Source organism: Euleptes europaea, chromosome 12 (genome assembly GCF_029931775.1).
Source record: "Euleptes europaea isolate rEulEur1 chromosome 12, rEulEur1.hap1, whole genome shotgun sequence".
Taxonomy (NCBI): domain Eukaryota; kingdom Metazoa; phylum Chordata; class Lepidosauria; order Squamata; family Sphaerodactylidae; genus Euleptes; species Euleptes europaea.
In genome coordinates this window covers 51,041,535-51,057,318 of record NC_079323.1, presented here as the reverse complement: position 1 = coordinate 51,057,318, position 15,784 = coordinate 51,041,535, and positions in this window count along the sequence as shown.

Sequence of the window (15,784 nt, the reverse complement as noted above, 5' to 3'; positions counted from 1 at the left end):
CTAACAAGTCACTGGGACTTGATGGGATCCATGAAAGGGTTGTTAAATAACTCAAATGCGAAACTAATTTCCTAACTAAAACATGTAATTTGGACTATTTATTAGATGACTGGAAAGCAGCAAGCATAACATACATTTATAAAAATGGATATGCAGCAACTGTGCATGAAAATGGAAAGAAACAACAGAGCACACATTTATACATAAGTTAGGAAAGAGACTAGAAATAGAACAACCTGTACTGTAGTGCTGTTGATTATATTTGTGGAGTGACTGGATTTGAAACATTGTGTGCAATTCTGCACATGTCGTCTCCGAAAAGATTGTTGCAAATGTGGAAAAGTGCAGAGAGGAACAACAAAAATTATTCTTCCTGCGAGAAAAGGTTAAACAGTTTGGGGGTTCCAACCACAAATCAGGACCAACTGTTCACTAGTACATTAAAGAATGGCCTGTGCAATCCAGACTTCTGTGGATCAATTTCTAATCTCATTCTGGATAACAAAAGTTACTTGATAGATAGGAAGTGAAATGCCACCCATCCTTACCATATGTTATGCCCTTAAATTGCTTCAGATTGCCCACATAGGAATTACTTAGACATGAGAGGGAATGGAAAAAATGATGGATAGCAACTTAAAGATGCCCAAAGGCACATGCCAGGCAAGAAACAGTGTGGAGGTATTTCTGTGCTAACGCTAGAAGCCTCCAAGCAAAAATGGGGGAATTAGAGTGTATGGTTTTAAGAGAAAACATAGATATAGTGAGCATTACAGAAACCTGGTGGAGGGGGGAGAACCACTGGGATACAGTCATTCCTGGTTACAAACGGTATAGAAATGACAAGGAAGGGCGTATTGGAGGGGGTGTTGCTATGTATATCAAGGAAGGCATAGTGTCTAATAAGCTAGAGACCATAAAAAGGGCAGACTTGTCCACAGAATCCTTATGGGTGACAATTCTGGGCCCCAAAGGAGATTTAGTACTGGGGACATTCTATCAGCCCCCTTACCAAATGGCTCAGGGTGATCTTGAGATGGAGAATGAAATTAGGGAAGCATGTAAAGGTAATGAAGTAGTAATAATGGGAGACTTCAACTTCCCTCATATTGATTGGATAAATGTATGCTCCAGTCAAGCCAAAGAGATACATCTTTTAGACATCCTAAAAGACAGTTGGTCATAGACCCAACCAGAGGGGAGGCGATCCTGGATTTAATACTCTGTGGTGCTGCCAGTGACTTAGTTGAGCCAGTTGGCAATAGTGATCATAATGGCATCAAATTTAATTTATATGTAAGTGGGAAAGTAACTGGGAAATCTCACACAATTACCTTTGACTTTAAAAGAGGGGACTTGTCAAAAATGAGAAAACTGGTAAAGAGGAAGTTGAAAGGAACAGCTGGGAGGGTTAAATCTCTTGAAAAGCCTTGGGGGTTACTCAAGTCCACATTACTAGAGGCTCATCTAACTTGTATACTGCAGGTCAGCAAAGGTAGTAATAAGTCCAAGAGGTAACCACCATGGCTAATGGGTAAGATGAAGGAAGCAATTAGAGAAAAAAAGTCTTCCTTCAGGGACTGGAAGGTTTGCCCAAACAAGGCGAACAGAAGCAAACACAAACTTGCACAAAGGAAATGCAAGCAGATAATTAGAGATGCAAAAAAAGATTTTGAGGGGCATATTGCTAAACACATCAAAACAAACAATAAGAAATTCTTTAAGTATATTAGGAGTAGGAAACCAGCTAAGGAAGCGGTTGGACCATTGGATGACAATGGGAGTAAAGGAACTCTAAGGGAGGATAAAGCGATTGCTGAAAAACTAAATGAATTCTTCTCATCTGTCTTCACTGTTGAGGATACAGGGCAGATTCCTTCTCCTGAACAGAGATTTTGGAGAGGGGAAATAGAGGAACTGAGGCAAATAGTGGTAACAAGGCAGGAAGTCCTAGAATGTCCAGACAAACTGCAAACTAACAAGTCACAGGGACCAGACGGTATTCATCCTAGAGTTCTTCAAGAACTCAAATGGGAAATTGCTGAACTTCTAACAAAGATATGTAATATGTCCCTTCGATAAGCCTCTGTCCCAGAGGACTGGAGAATGGCCAATGTAACACCCATTTATAAAAAAAGGTTCCTGGGGGGACCCAGGAAATTACAGGCTAGTTAGCTTAATGTCTGTTCCGGGTAAATTGGTGTAAAGCATTATTAAAGATAGAATTGTCAAGCGTATAGAAGGGCAAGGTCTGCTGGGCAAAACCCAATATGGCTTCTGTAAGGGTAGGTCCTGTCTCACTAACCTATTAGAGTTTTTTGAAAGCGTCAATAAGCATGTGGACAGGAATGAGCCTGTGGATATTGTGTATTTGGATTTCCAAAAAGCTTTTGACAAAATCCCCCACCAAAGACTGCTAAGCAAACTTCATAGTCATGGGATAAGAGGACAAGTCCTCTTATGGATTGAGAGCTGGCTGAAAAATAGGAAGCAGAGAGTAGGAATCAATGGTCAGTTCTTCCAATGGCGGGATGTGAGCAGTGGGGTGCCTCAGGGATCTGTGTTGAAACCAGTGCTTTACAACCTGTTCATCAATGACCTGGAGTTGGGGTTAAACAGTGAAGTAGCCAAGTTTGCAGATGACACCAAATTATTTAGGGTGGTTAAAACAAAATCGGACTGTGAAGAGCTCCAAAAGGATCTCTACATACTGGAAGAATGGGCATTAAAATGGGAAATGAAATTCAATGTGAGTAAGTGTAAAGTGATGCATATTGGGGCAAAAAATCCCAACTTAACATATACACTGATGGGATCTGTGCCGGCAGCGACAGACCAAGAAAGGGATCTTGGGGTGGTAGTGGATAGCTCAGTGAAGATGTCAACCCAGAGTGCTGCTGCTGTAAATAAGGCAAATTCCATGCTGGCCATAATTAGTTGAGGAATAGAGAACAAAACTGCTGGTATCATACTGCACTTGTACAAATCTATGGTGAGACCACACTTGGAATACTGTGTACAGTTCTGGTCACCACACCTAAAAAAGGATATTACAGAGCTTGAGAAGGTGCAGAAAAGAGCAACCAAAATGATTAGGCAACTGTCCTATGGGGAGCGGTTAAGACGCTTAGGGCTGTTTAGCTTGGAAAGAAGGCGGCTAAGGGGAGACATGATAGAGGTCTATAAAATTATACATGGTTTGGAGAGAGTGGACAGGGAGAAGTTTTTCTCCCTCTCCCATAATACTAGAATGCGGGGTCATCTGCTGAAGCTGGAGGGTGAGAGATTCAAAACAGATAAAAGGAAGTATTTTTTTCACACAATGCATAGTTAAATTGTGAACTCCCTGCCCCAGGATGTGGTGATGGCTGCCAGCTTGGAGGGCTTTAAGAGAAGAGTGGACATATTCATGGAGGAAAGGGGTATTCATGGCTATTAGTTAGAATGGAAACTAGTCATGCTGCATACCTATTCTCTCTAGTATCAGAGGAGCATGCCTATTATTTTGGGTGCGGTGGAACACAGGCAGGACGGTGCTGCTGCAGTAGTCTTGCTTGTGGCTTCCTAGAGGCACCTGGTTGGCCACTGTGTGAACAGACTGCTGGACTTGATGGGCCTGGGCCTGATCCAGCAGGGCCTTTCTTATGTTGTTAAGAATTTTTTTGTTTTTAATTTTGCCAGGAAGACCATTCTGTCCTTTTGATGAGATGTGATACTGATCTAATAAAAGAGTTGACCCACTGAACCGTCATTATAATGTCAGTATCTTCCTTTTATCTTTAAGGGCAAAGGGGAAGGGAAGCCAATAAAGTGATAGGAAGACAGATTTGCCACAGTCTAGCAGCAGACACACCAAATTATTGTAGAGGCTATCTAATGTTATAGGATGGGGGAGTATTTGTTCAATGCTACCATTTGGGTATGGAATGTCTTCTCTTTAATTAACTTGGAGAATTCACTGGCATGACAACATGAAAAACAAAAGCTTATCTGATGTCCCTTTTATGTATCAGTGGTACAGAAAGATAATGGGCTTTGTGTTTTTCTTTGCTAAGTTTGATTCCTCAAGGAATTATGTGTTTTGCACTGCGTGTTGCATTGATCTTAACCATAGATATTTAGCATTGGGTGTCTCCAGGATAATTCTGGAGCTATTACTATAGAATCAGAGTGACTGTCACTACAAATTTGAAGATTTGGTTCAAATCATTCTCCAAAATGATATCAATAGATCTAAATGCCTTCTGGAAGTTTACGTCTGCTCTTTAGACAACCCACTAGTATAAGTTATCACTATCAAGAAAAACTATACAATTTTCTAAAATGAAATAAATCTTGTTTAGTTTTAAAAAAATAATAGTACACCCCAAAACAACATATGTTCAATATTCCTTTCAACCATAGCTGGGTGGATGTGATGCAAACGCGGGCTTGCACCTTCAGCATTCTGGTTTCTAGACTAATTCAGGCATTTGGGAACCTGGAGAGTTGCTCTCAAAAATTTAGACTGCACTCTCTCCAGTGGTGAGAAGCAAGAGGTTGGTGAGCCCAAGAGGGAACCATATTGAAGTTGAGCTAAAGATTTAGCTTTAAATAAGCTGCAGATACTGAGTGGCCGCCTTGTGTTCGCATACATTTGATGATACTATTTGCGGATCTATCCCCCTGGTCAGCAGAATATTTGCTGTGAATGATCCTGGAACCAGATGCCCGGATCATCACTCCCAGGGATTTAAAGCTATCTACCTGATCGAATCTGTGGCCCTTAATCACCCATGATCTTTTTTTCTGGTTTCTACCAAACATCATAATTTTAGTTTTCTGATGATGGATGGTAAGGCATTCATTATCACAGTACTTGATTAACCTTCCCAGGGCTCTCTTCATACCTATGGGGGTCCTGGAGAGTATTACTGCATCATCTGCATATAGCAGCATAGGTGTATGCCTTTCTGCAAGTTTGGGGGGAGGTGATATATTTGGGCGGGGGGGGGGGTAATATATTGTGTAATACATTTGTATTTGTATGAATGGTCCAGGGCAGGTGGTCCCCTGGTATGGGAAATCTGAGAGACCTAACAACAAATGATGCTGCCATGGGCACACACAAACACATAAGCACAAAGTCTCATCTCAAAATCAGCTGCTGTTTGTTTTTTTGCTTTTAAACAATGTAATAACTAATGACAGCAAGTGTCGTGGCAAGAGAAAGGCAGCTGCAGCAAAACAGTATGCAATCATGCATTAGCGTAATCTTTATACAACTGGAAAAGATTGAGTTGCTTGGACACAGACAAATAGTATGTCAAGCATCTGGTTCCAATGATTGCTATTTGTAAGCAGGCCATAAGCCAAACCAGCAATTGATTAAGCATCCCCATATTTTGACCAAAATGAACGCAATCTACATATTTTTCTGTACAGCTTCAGGTTTTTAGTTGTAACTGCACCGCAACTCAAGACTAAAAGTCTAATTCATAACACTGTTCAAACACTCAGATTTAATTCAGACACAATGATTTCAGTTAGACTAGTTGGACAGAAGGGGTGTTGTTGACAAAACAGGTTAATGAATAAACTCTATTGGACTCAGATTCATTGAATCTGAAAAATGTTATATACTTCCACACAAAATGCATATTTTAAATGCATATTTTTAAATATCTCTACTTTTGCTGTTGCATAATTTTAACTACCAATTACATCTGAATTAAATGGCACATTGAAGCTCTCTCTGTTGCAGGTAGGTTTGTGTTTAAAGCAATCTTTGGTATTTGTGCTTTAAAAATCCAGAGAAGTCAGGGCCAGGCTTCTATGGATTTTTTATGCACAAATACAGAAGATTGCTTAAAGCACAAGGGCCCTGACTCATCAGGTGGACCTAAGAAACAGGGCCTTTCTGCTTGGCTCCAGCCCGCTACAGAACCAGGCCTTGGATCAACGTCTCTGTGTTGCTGAGGGAGAGAACGGCCTTGCCTTTTGGAAAACAGTGACTCAGGAGCAAGTCTCAGATGTGAATGTATCCATAGCACAGCTAGGAATTTTTTTTTGTTATGCATAAGGAGAATGTGATGATTATGATTTTTAAAAAAAGAAAGAAAGAAAAAGCAAAGAACTGATGCAAAGTATAAAAAGAAAGTCTTTCCAAGCAGGGATGATGGACCCAAACGGAAATAGTTTTTGTATGCGGGGGGATTTAAAAATGAAAACTTATACTAATTTAAGGGGGGGACGGGATCCAGAGAAGTCTTGCTTTGGAACCTTTATGTTCATCATATACCTCTTAACACCTACATATGGGAGCAAATAGACTATAAAATAATTGGAGGACATGTTATCTGAGAGATGCAGTTGAGGCTCTGAGACACTGTAGCAATATATACTACACATCTCTACCTATTTTTCCTGTCAGTCCTCCTGCACTCTGGGTCGTTCATTATATGGCCCCACATCCTCAGAATGTTGAAACAAGACAAAGACACTATATAAACTACAAACTATAATACACACAGCACACTTATATGATCTGAACTTCAACAGTTTCTGACTATCTCACTTCAGTGGGTGGGTTCCAGTACAAAATTTCCACTTCAGCTAGCATCAGCAGCCCACCCACCCAAGGGTGATAATAAGATGCTCAGACTTCCCATAACCTGGTAGGCCAGGTAAGAAACTGATGTAGGTAAGCTTTCCTTCACCACACTGATACCTTAGGATACTTCAGTACTTCATTGGAAACAATTAAAGAATTATCCAATGGTCTGTGGTTTTGTTGACCCCCGAATTGCCCCAGAAACCTGGTACGCCATTGAGGTGTATAGGGCCAAGGCCACCATGAAAAAGCAGGATACTGCTTCACAGAGGTGAACCATATTCTCAGGGAATCCTGAAATCCATCTTTGTGACCTGTGTGAAAGCTTGGTGCTGACAGGCAGTAAGCAGACTTCCTCACATATAAAAAGAAGTGCTCTGAACAGACACCTGGAACTGAGAGGGAGAACCTTTAATCCCATCAGCAACCAGGGACTTTTCAGAAAGTTCTGGCTAGTCCTTTTGCATATCTGACACACCCTTTGGCCTCAGCTATCAATGCAAAGAGATCACATCAGCCATCTCCTGCTTCACTCCCTCCCTTCCTGGGAGACTTCTCAGACATCTCCACACATTTTAAAGCCTATGCTTCAGCAATCACTGGACAATGATCACGTTATCACAGACATTCTGCCAAATCCTGACATGACCTCATACCCATCATATCCTTTGTCCGGAGTATCAAAGAAGCCATTAGAATCTTTGTTTCTGACTAATCTTTTGTTTGTCATACCTCATACAGCCCCAGGGCTCATTTTTACTATAAATATGGGCTCCTTGGCATTCATAGTGTGTGTCCCCTGGATCCCCACACATACATCCACTTGCTTGAGGGCCCGGGGGCCCTCAAGCAAGTGGATGTATGTGTGGGGATCCAGGGGACACACACTATGAATGCCAAGGAGCCCATATTTATAGTAAAAATGAGCCCTGGGGCTGTATGAGGTATGACAAACAAAAAAATTCCCTCTCTGCAAAGATGCTTTGATCAGGACATCGCTTCTCCTGGACCAGTAAATATTGCCTCTACCCTAACATCCTTGTGTCCCACCCTTCTCCCTTTTCATTTTCCTTTAGCTCTTGTGTGAATCGGCAGTGCATTTTTGCTGAGTGTGTGCGTGTTTGAACCTATTTTCACAATAAAACTTCGTTCAATTTGAACAAGAACGATTCTTTATTCAGAGTTTTCCCAAAGAGACTTATCCCCTTAAAAGCTGGCTAAAAATATCCTGGTTACCCAACCTCTTGCAAAGCTTAGTCTCCACTGTTAATTCCCCCAACTAATGCGAAGACATTTTAATCAGGGTAACAGTTTTGGTTATCCATGGACTTATAACATCCATGTTAGATTACTACAGTGTACCATGCCTATGAAGTCCCTATGAAGACTTGGAAAAGTTAACTTGTTAGTTGAGATGAATAAGAATGAGCACATATTGTCAATACTTTACAGGGTTTCCTGGGCATTTTCCATGGTTGACCTAGTCCTTTGGAATGTCCCAACAGTCATAGAATCATAGAGTTGGAAGGTACAACCAGGGTCATCTAGTCCAACCCCCTGCACATGCAGGAAATTTACAACTACCCTCCCCCCACACCCCCAGTGACCCCCCCACTACATGCCCAGAAGATGACCAAGATGTGTTCCTTCTCATCATATGCTTAAGGTTATAGAATCAGCATTGCTGACAGATGACTATCTAACCTACAGTGTGAGCATGGAGAGGGCTTTCACTTGCTATGTTTAGGAAGGTGTTTTATTCCAGACAACATTTAGTGGGGGATAAACTGTTTGACAGATTTGGCAACCTCCTTTTTTTAATGTTGTGCAATTTTAATTATGAACATTTAAAAATGCAGTGTGCTTTTAAATCTGTCCTTTCTAAATTTTGTGTTTTCACTCTGTGCTTTACAAAAATTTGTTGATTGGGTGGTTAGGTTTCGTGATTTTGCATCCTGGTGTCGCACTGTTAGCCATCTCGAGTCCGAGGACATTAGGCGGGATATAACAGCTCGTTCCTGGGAGCTGCAGTGGCCAGGGAATGGCGTGGCTGTGGTGGTGCCGCGGCACCTCCAAAGAGGTTTGGCCACTGCAGCGGCGGGGGGAGACCTTTTTAAAAAGGGAAATAAGAAAAGAGGGAAAAATCCCAATGGAAAACATCTGAATAACAGTGCCAGGAGGCAACATCAGGGGAAGGCCTCATCCTCCAGGCCCTGTTGTTGGACCACCAGAAGAACTGCTTGACCATTTTGTGAGACAGGATGCTGGACTAGATGGACCACTGGTCTGATCCAGGAGGGCTTTTTATGTTCTTATTTCCAAGCAAGCATGCATAAAAGTGGGCAAACAAATGACAATATCGAAACCCCTTTTTTTTCTCCATGAAAAATGTACAACTTTTTGCTTTAATTTGTTGTGGAAAATCCAAATATCTCCATTTAGGCAATGCTACGCTGTTATATCACATTTCCCAGCATTGAAAAGTGGGAAATTATTGATGCAAAAGGGTGATTCTTGCAAGCATTGCTATCATTCTTCAGCAGATTCTGGCTATACAAAATGCCATGAGTGATACTACCTTGCCTTTTGTTTTGTTGAAGAACCAGTTCTATGCCATGCCATGCCATGCCATGCCATGCCATGCCATGCGAATGCTCATGTGACAATGTGCTTTTTTGATAAAGTGCATGTGCACACTGAACAGAAGGACAACTATACCGCCTCATTCATCTACAGCTGGATAACTATCCCCAAGGCTGTTTCCCACAGCTTTCATCTGTATTTGTATTTATGTAGCAACACTACAGCAAATAACTACTCACAGATAGAATATGTGAGATACAGAACACATACTTTGTCTGACCATCTAGAAAACCCTCAGAGGCACCAGAGACCTCTTTGACTATTATTACACTTTAGTCACTGATAAAGTTCTGACATGAGTCACTGACCCTTTCAGAGTCTCCTTTATTTTCACAAGATAACACATTGTATAGAGACAAGATGAAGTAATCTATGGGAAATTCCTATCATATAAGAGAGACCATTTAATTAGACAGCTAAATTGTCTCTCCAGGATAATCTAAATACTACCTGCAATTGCATGGAATTTTGCCCCAATGTATTTTTTTTTAAAACAAAATGTAGCCACAGACTATCATCTTGAGCAGAGAACCAGCTGGACAGAAGCTTCTTAACCCATTCTTCTTAAGCTGTTTTTCTGGTGAAAGTCGTGCTCTTTCTTCCTTGCAGAAGACATGGAGACCCATGCAGAGAAGAAAAGAGATTAATTTGAACAGAAATATGGGCAGAAGTGAAAAGCTGAAGAAGCATGTCTCCTGCCATTGTTCCATTTCCTGTATTAGCTTCTGGCAGCTGCTTTCTGTTGCAAAATTTGCCAAATATTTGCTTGCAACTGCATGCCACATGATTTTACCCTCATATCATTGTTTCATTATCTATATATCTAATATCCACTTGTGGGCTGATCTGCGGATATCTAAATCCATGGATCAGGCCCACACTGATAGAAAGGAGATTTTTCTCCAAACTTGGTGGGGGGCAGGTTTGTAGAAAAATCTGACAACTTAGGAAAAATAAATTAGTTGTTTAAAACAACCAAACCAAAAAACCAAAAATGTCTGTGTATGTGCCAACATGTTCACTAGGGTTGCCAACCTCCAGGTACACATGAACACATGAAGCTGCCTTATAGTGAATCAGACCCTTGGTCCATCCAAGTCAGTATTGTCTACTCAGACTGGCAGCGGCTCTCCAGGGTCTCAGGCAGAGGTCTTTCACATCACCTTCTTGTCCCTTTAACTGGAGATGCCGGGGAATGAACCTGGGACCTTCGCCATGCCAAGCAGATGCTCTGCCACTGAGCAATGTGTGGGGTCGGACTACACCTCCCAACAAGGCAAGTAACCTCCCCTAGGTTGCTTTGGATTGGGAAAACAGCACAGGTGGGGAAGGCTGAAAGCCTTTCCCCCTTGTGTTGTGGTTAGGGTTGCCAGGTGCCCGCTGGTGGCGGGCAAACCCCCGGTAAAGTGCCCCTCTGCCCGCTGACCAGCTGAGGGTCGGTGGGCAATTGTGCATGCATAGGCCCGCGCGTGCCAGCGGGAACCCTCCCCTAACCCTCCCCGGGGCGAGCGGGCCGCCTGCTGAAGATCTCCCACTATTACAACTGATCTCCAGCCGATAGAGATCAGTTCACCTGGAGAAAAATGGCTGCTTTGGCAATTGGACTCTATGGCATTGAAGTCTCTCCTTTCCCCAAGCACCACCCTCCTCAGGCTCCACCCCAAAAACCTCCCACTGATGGCAAAGAGGGACCTGGCAACCCTAATGTGCACCCACCTCTTCCTCCTCTGTCAGGGAACCAAGCAGCACAGGCCAGAAGCAGTGACAATATTATGATGGTGGTAGTGGGACAGGGGCCCTGACCTGGATGGCCCAGGCTAGCCTGATCTCGTCAGATCTCAGAAGCTAAGCAGGGTCAGCCCTGGTTAGTATTGGGATGGGAGACCACCAAGGAATGCCAGGGTTGCTGTGCAAAGGAAGGCACTGGCGAACCACCTCTGTTAGTCTCTCGCCATGAAAACCCCAAAAGGGGTCGCCATAAGTCAGCTGCGATTTGACGGCACTTTACACACACACAGTGGGACAGGGAGCCTTGCTTGGTCCCACTGGCACAGCTCCTGGCCTCTACCTGGCACAGCTCCACCCAGTCTCCACTACTAGGTACAGCATGGCTCATGGTTCCCCAGCCTTTGCTGCAAGTCCCAGCATTGCTCCTGGCCTCAGCAACTGGGCGCAGCATGGCTCTCTAGCTTTGCTGTGATGGTCAATACTGTTACTGCCACCACTGAGGCTACAAAGCAGGGGTTGGGAGGGAGGGTTTAAGGGGCTGCCCTGGCAAAGCAGTTGGGTGAGAGGGGGAGCTGCCACCATTTCAGCAAAGCAGCTGGATGATTGAGGGAGCCGATGCCAAGCCAGCAACCAGTAAGTGGGCAGCTGGGCAAGTGGGTGTTGGAGTCTCTTCTGCTGCCACTGAGGCAGCAAACAGGCAGGGTAGGCAGCTGTGCAAGCAGCTGCTTTAACAGAGGAGCTGCTGCTGAGGTGAAGAGAGTGCCAAAGATGGGGGGGGTAGGTAATCAGAGCAGGGGGATTAGGCTGAGCATCTAGGGTGGTGTGCAGAATCCAAAGGATGGGGGGTAGGTAGGCAGAGCAGTGAAGATGTACTAGATGGCTTTTTATTCCATTCTCCATGCTTGAGGAATGTCAGGCCTTTGCCTTTTAGCTGGAGCAAAGGCTCTTGACATGAGTTGGGCCAGGTTCTGGCCACACGTCAAGTCCTTGGTTCTCATGCCTCTGAACGTCTGTGTACAGTTTCGCTCATCCTGTTTTCTGCAGCTGTGATAATGTTTAGTCTGCCTTTCTGGGAACTGCTTATCTCGGGGTTGCCTAGCAATGTTTACTTTTCCAGTCCGTAGTGTCTGAAGCATGTAACCTGCCTGTATTCACCATTACTGGCCTCACCTGCATGTAGGCAGTCAGTTCTTAAATCTGTCTTTTTGCTCCTAATAAAGTATTACTGCTTCAGAGCTGCCTGCCTGGATGAGTTTGCTTATAGGATGCTAGGGACAGATGCCTGATCCTGACAAGGACCAACCGGTCATAAGCAAAACAAATTCAGTACATTCCATAATACATAAATAAACATAATATAAAAATATATCTACACAGTACAGATAAAAAGAGGTATCATTAAAAACCATAGATAAAATTTTTGCCACAGCGAGGGTTACATTTGTGTCAGTATCAGCCAATAACTTTGCAACTATCACAAGCAAGTAACCTGCCTGTATTCATCATTACTAGCCTCACCTGTGTGTAGGCAGTCAGTTCTTTAATCTGTCTATTTGCTCCTAATAAAGTATTACTGCTTCAGGACTACCTGCCTGGATGAGTTTGCTTATGGGCTGCTAGGGACAGACGCCTGGTCCTGACATTAAGCAAGAGGACTAAGCAGGGACCAGTGAGAGAATTTTTCTGTGAGTTCCTCATGGGCCCCTGCTTGTAATTTATAAAGATTATGCATGGATGGCAACTGAGGGGAGTTCTTCCCCTATTTCCTACCAGGCTCTGCTCCAAAAGCGGTATAGTAAGCTTCCCCTTTTGTGTTCCTTCCTTTCCTGTTCCTAAGGTTGCCAACTGCCAGGCAGTTGGAGCAACCCAAAACAGCACTATAACACTATAAAGCAAATAAGTGAATTTTATAAAGTGCAAAGTGAATAAATATATACAGCATATACAAAGGGAGTACAAACAGATACAAAATTTACAATAACAATCCAATAAACATGACTTATCAAGAGGATGCCAAAGATCCTGATTCAACAGGTAACTTCAAGTAATCAACCAATTAAGGTATCATTTGATATTAGAATTTTTTTGAATCTTTCAAATTCTTTTTAGGTTGCAGTTATTGGAACAAAGCCACAGGAAAAAAGATGTCAGATGTGTTGTCTAGATCGGGACCACGTTTCGCATATGGCTTCTTCGGTGACCTGTATCTGTGTATCAAAAATGCATGTATTCAACTAATAAATCAACATTTATAATAGACATTAAAACATTATTTAATCAATAATAAAAAGACTATGCAAGCATAAATATTCTTACCAATAATAAATAATGTATAAGTGCCTTAGTAGGTGTTGTCTCATAGGGACCGCAAAGATTTGTATCCAGGTCTCCAAAAGGACAGAATAGTCAAGGAAAGATAAGGATGGTATTTAAAAGTAAAAGGATTTGGCTCTTAAATGATCGCAGCTGTAGCAGACAGGCTCAGAAAAAACTCAGAAAAAAGGGTTCTTAAAGTGATGCTATCCTAAAAAACAGGAATAATCTAATTCATTGTTTAGACCATTGGGAGACAATGTTCCCATAAGGAAAATAAGTTTAGTCTCCATTTGGTGCAATGTTTTTTGGATATTTTGCGAGTCATAGGGTCGACCACGGAATTGCCATAAAACACAAAAGGAGAAATCCCTATCTCCATGTCCTTTTTCCAAAAAATGGGCCGTGAGCGGGGCTTCAAAATTTCTGGAGCGAATTCTAGAAGAATGTTCAGAGATCCTGGTCCTCACGGGACGTATGGTGCTGCCAATGTATTTTAAACCACATTTGCATTCCACGCAATAAACGACATTTTTTGAAGCACAATTAAAGAAATTTTTTAGAAAAAAACGGAAACCAGTGGTAGTAGATGTGAGCTCTTTGACTGTAAGGCATAAATTACACACTGAGCACGTACCGCAACGATGATGTCCTATTGCTGGCGGCAAAAGTAAAGAAGTGGAAAAAGAAGGCTGGGGAGAAATGTCAGTGTGGACCAGGAAGTCACGCATGGATCGTGGGCGGCGTAATCCGCATAGAGGTGGATTTTTACAGCCAGGTAAGGTTTCTACTAGGTGCCAATGTCTTTTAATTATGTTATTGATCAGATGAGCCTTGGAGCTATGTTGTAAGGACCAAGTAATGTTAGTAGAAGATGTAGGTGGTTTTGATCTTAAAAGTTCCTGTCTGTCTTTCAGATCTGCTCTGGTTTTGGCTGACTGTAAAACGTGGGGTGGATATCCTTTGGCTGACAATGCATTGTTTAAAGAAGCAGCTGTATAGTGATAGTCTGTTGAAAGAGTTGAATTCCGCTTTATTCTTAAAAAATGACTATAAGGAAGGTTGTTAATTAAGTGTGGTGGATGAAAAGAAGAAAAATCAAGTCCTGCATGCTTAGTTAAGGGTTTGGTATAGGGTTTTACTGCCAGAGTAGACCCAGCAGTAACAAACACTTCCAAATCCAAAAATGGAATGGAAGTCTTACTGAACGTACCAGTAAAAGTAAGGTGAGTATGAAGAGTATTAATCCATTCTAAAAACTGTTTGTAGGCAGTCACTGACTTGAAATTAAAGAACAAATCATCAACAAAACGTTTATAAATAAGAATGTCATCTGAAAAGGGATTGTTTTGGAATATGAACTTTTTTTCGAAGTAAATCATAAAAATATTGGCTACTGAAGGAGCGCAAGCTGCGCCCATACTAACTCCATTAACTTGTAAATAAAATTGATCTTTATACCTAAAGTAATTATGCTCAAATAATATGTCCAAAAGTTGCAGCAAAAATTGGGTAGGCGGTGAGGGATCATTTCTAGAGTCTAAAAGATCTTGGATAATATTGCGCGCTTCATTGAGGGGTATATTCGTATACAAAGATACGACATCTAAAGTGGCAAAAATACTGTCAGATGGAATAGGTTTGTTTTCCAATTGAAAAAATCTCGAGAATCTAGAAGAAAAGAAGAGGTAGAAGAAGCATAAGGTTTTAAATAATAATCTAGGAACTGAGCAATAGGTTCTAGAAGTGATCCTGAGCCGGAAATGATAGGACGGCCAGGGGGAGGGCGAGTAGTTTTATGCACTTTGGGTAAAGTATAAAATACAGGTGTTCTAGGAAATTTATTCTGTAGAAATTCAGCAGTTTGTGATGTGATATAGCCAGCTGCAAGACCTTCATAGACAGTTGTTCTAATAATTAATTCTATAGCTTTAACAGGGTTAGTAGAAATGGAACGATAGAAAGCAGAGTTGGAAAGCTGTCGCAAATTTTCATTGTCATAATCACAGAAATTTAAAATAACAATAGATCCGCCCTTATCTGCCTCCTTTATGACAATGGATTTATCTTTATTTAATTGATTAACAATCATTTCTTGGGCCGGAGGTGAAGAGGGGCCTGGCAACCCTACCTGTTCCTGTTCAGAAATTCAAGTGCCTATGTGCCAAAGAACTTGGGTGAATAGAAAAACAGGTCCCAAATTATTAAATGTTCAATTAAATAAGTAAATTATTATATATACAAACGGCACTATATCCAGGGATGGCTGCAGGAAGCAATGCCCAAGAATTTCAGGAATTTGATAGTTCAGCTTGAACACTGAAAATCTGTACAGATCCGAAAATAGTCAACTTGCAAATTTCAACAGAAAAAAACCCAGACATCAATAGCTGCCCAAGTTGTGCTTAAGCGAAGTTTTTCTCTCTCGCCTACTGCTCTCTTTTCTGCACATGTCTGTGTTATGTTGATGACCCAAAGGATTACCAGTGTTTCTCAATGTGAACCTTC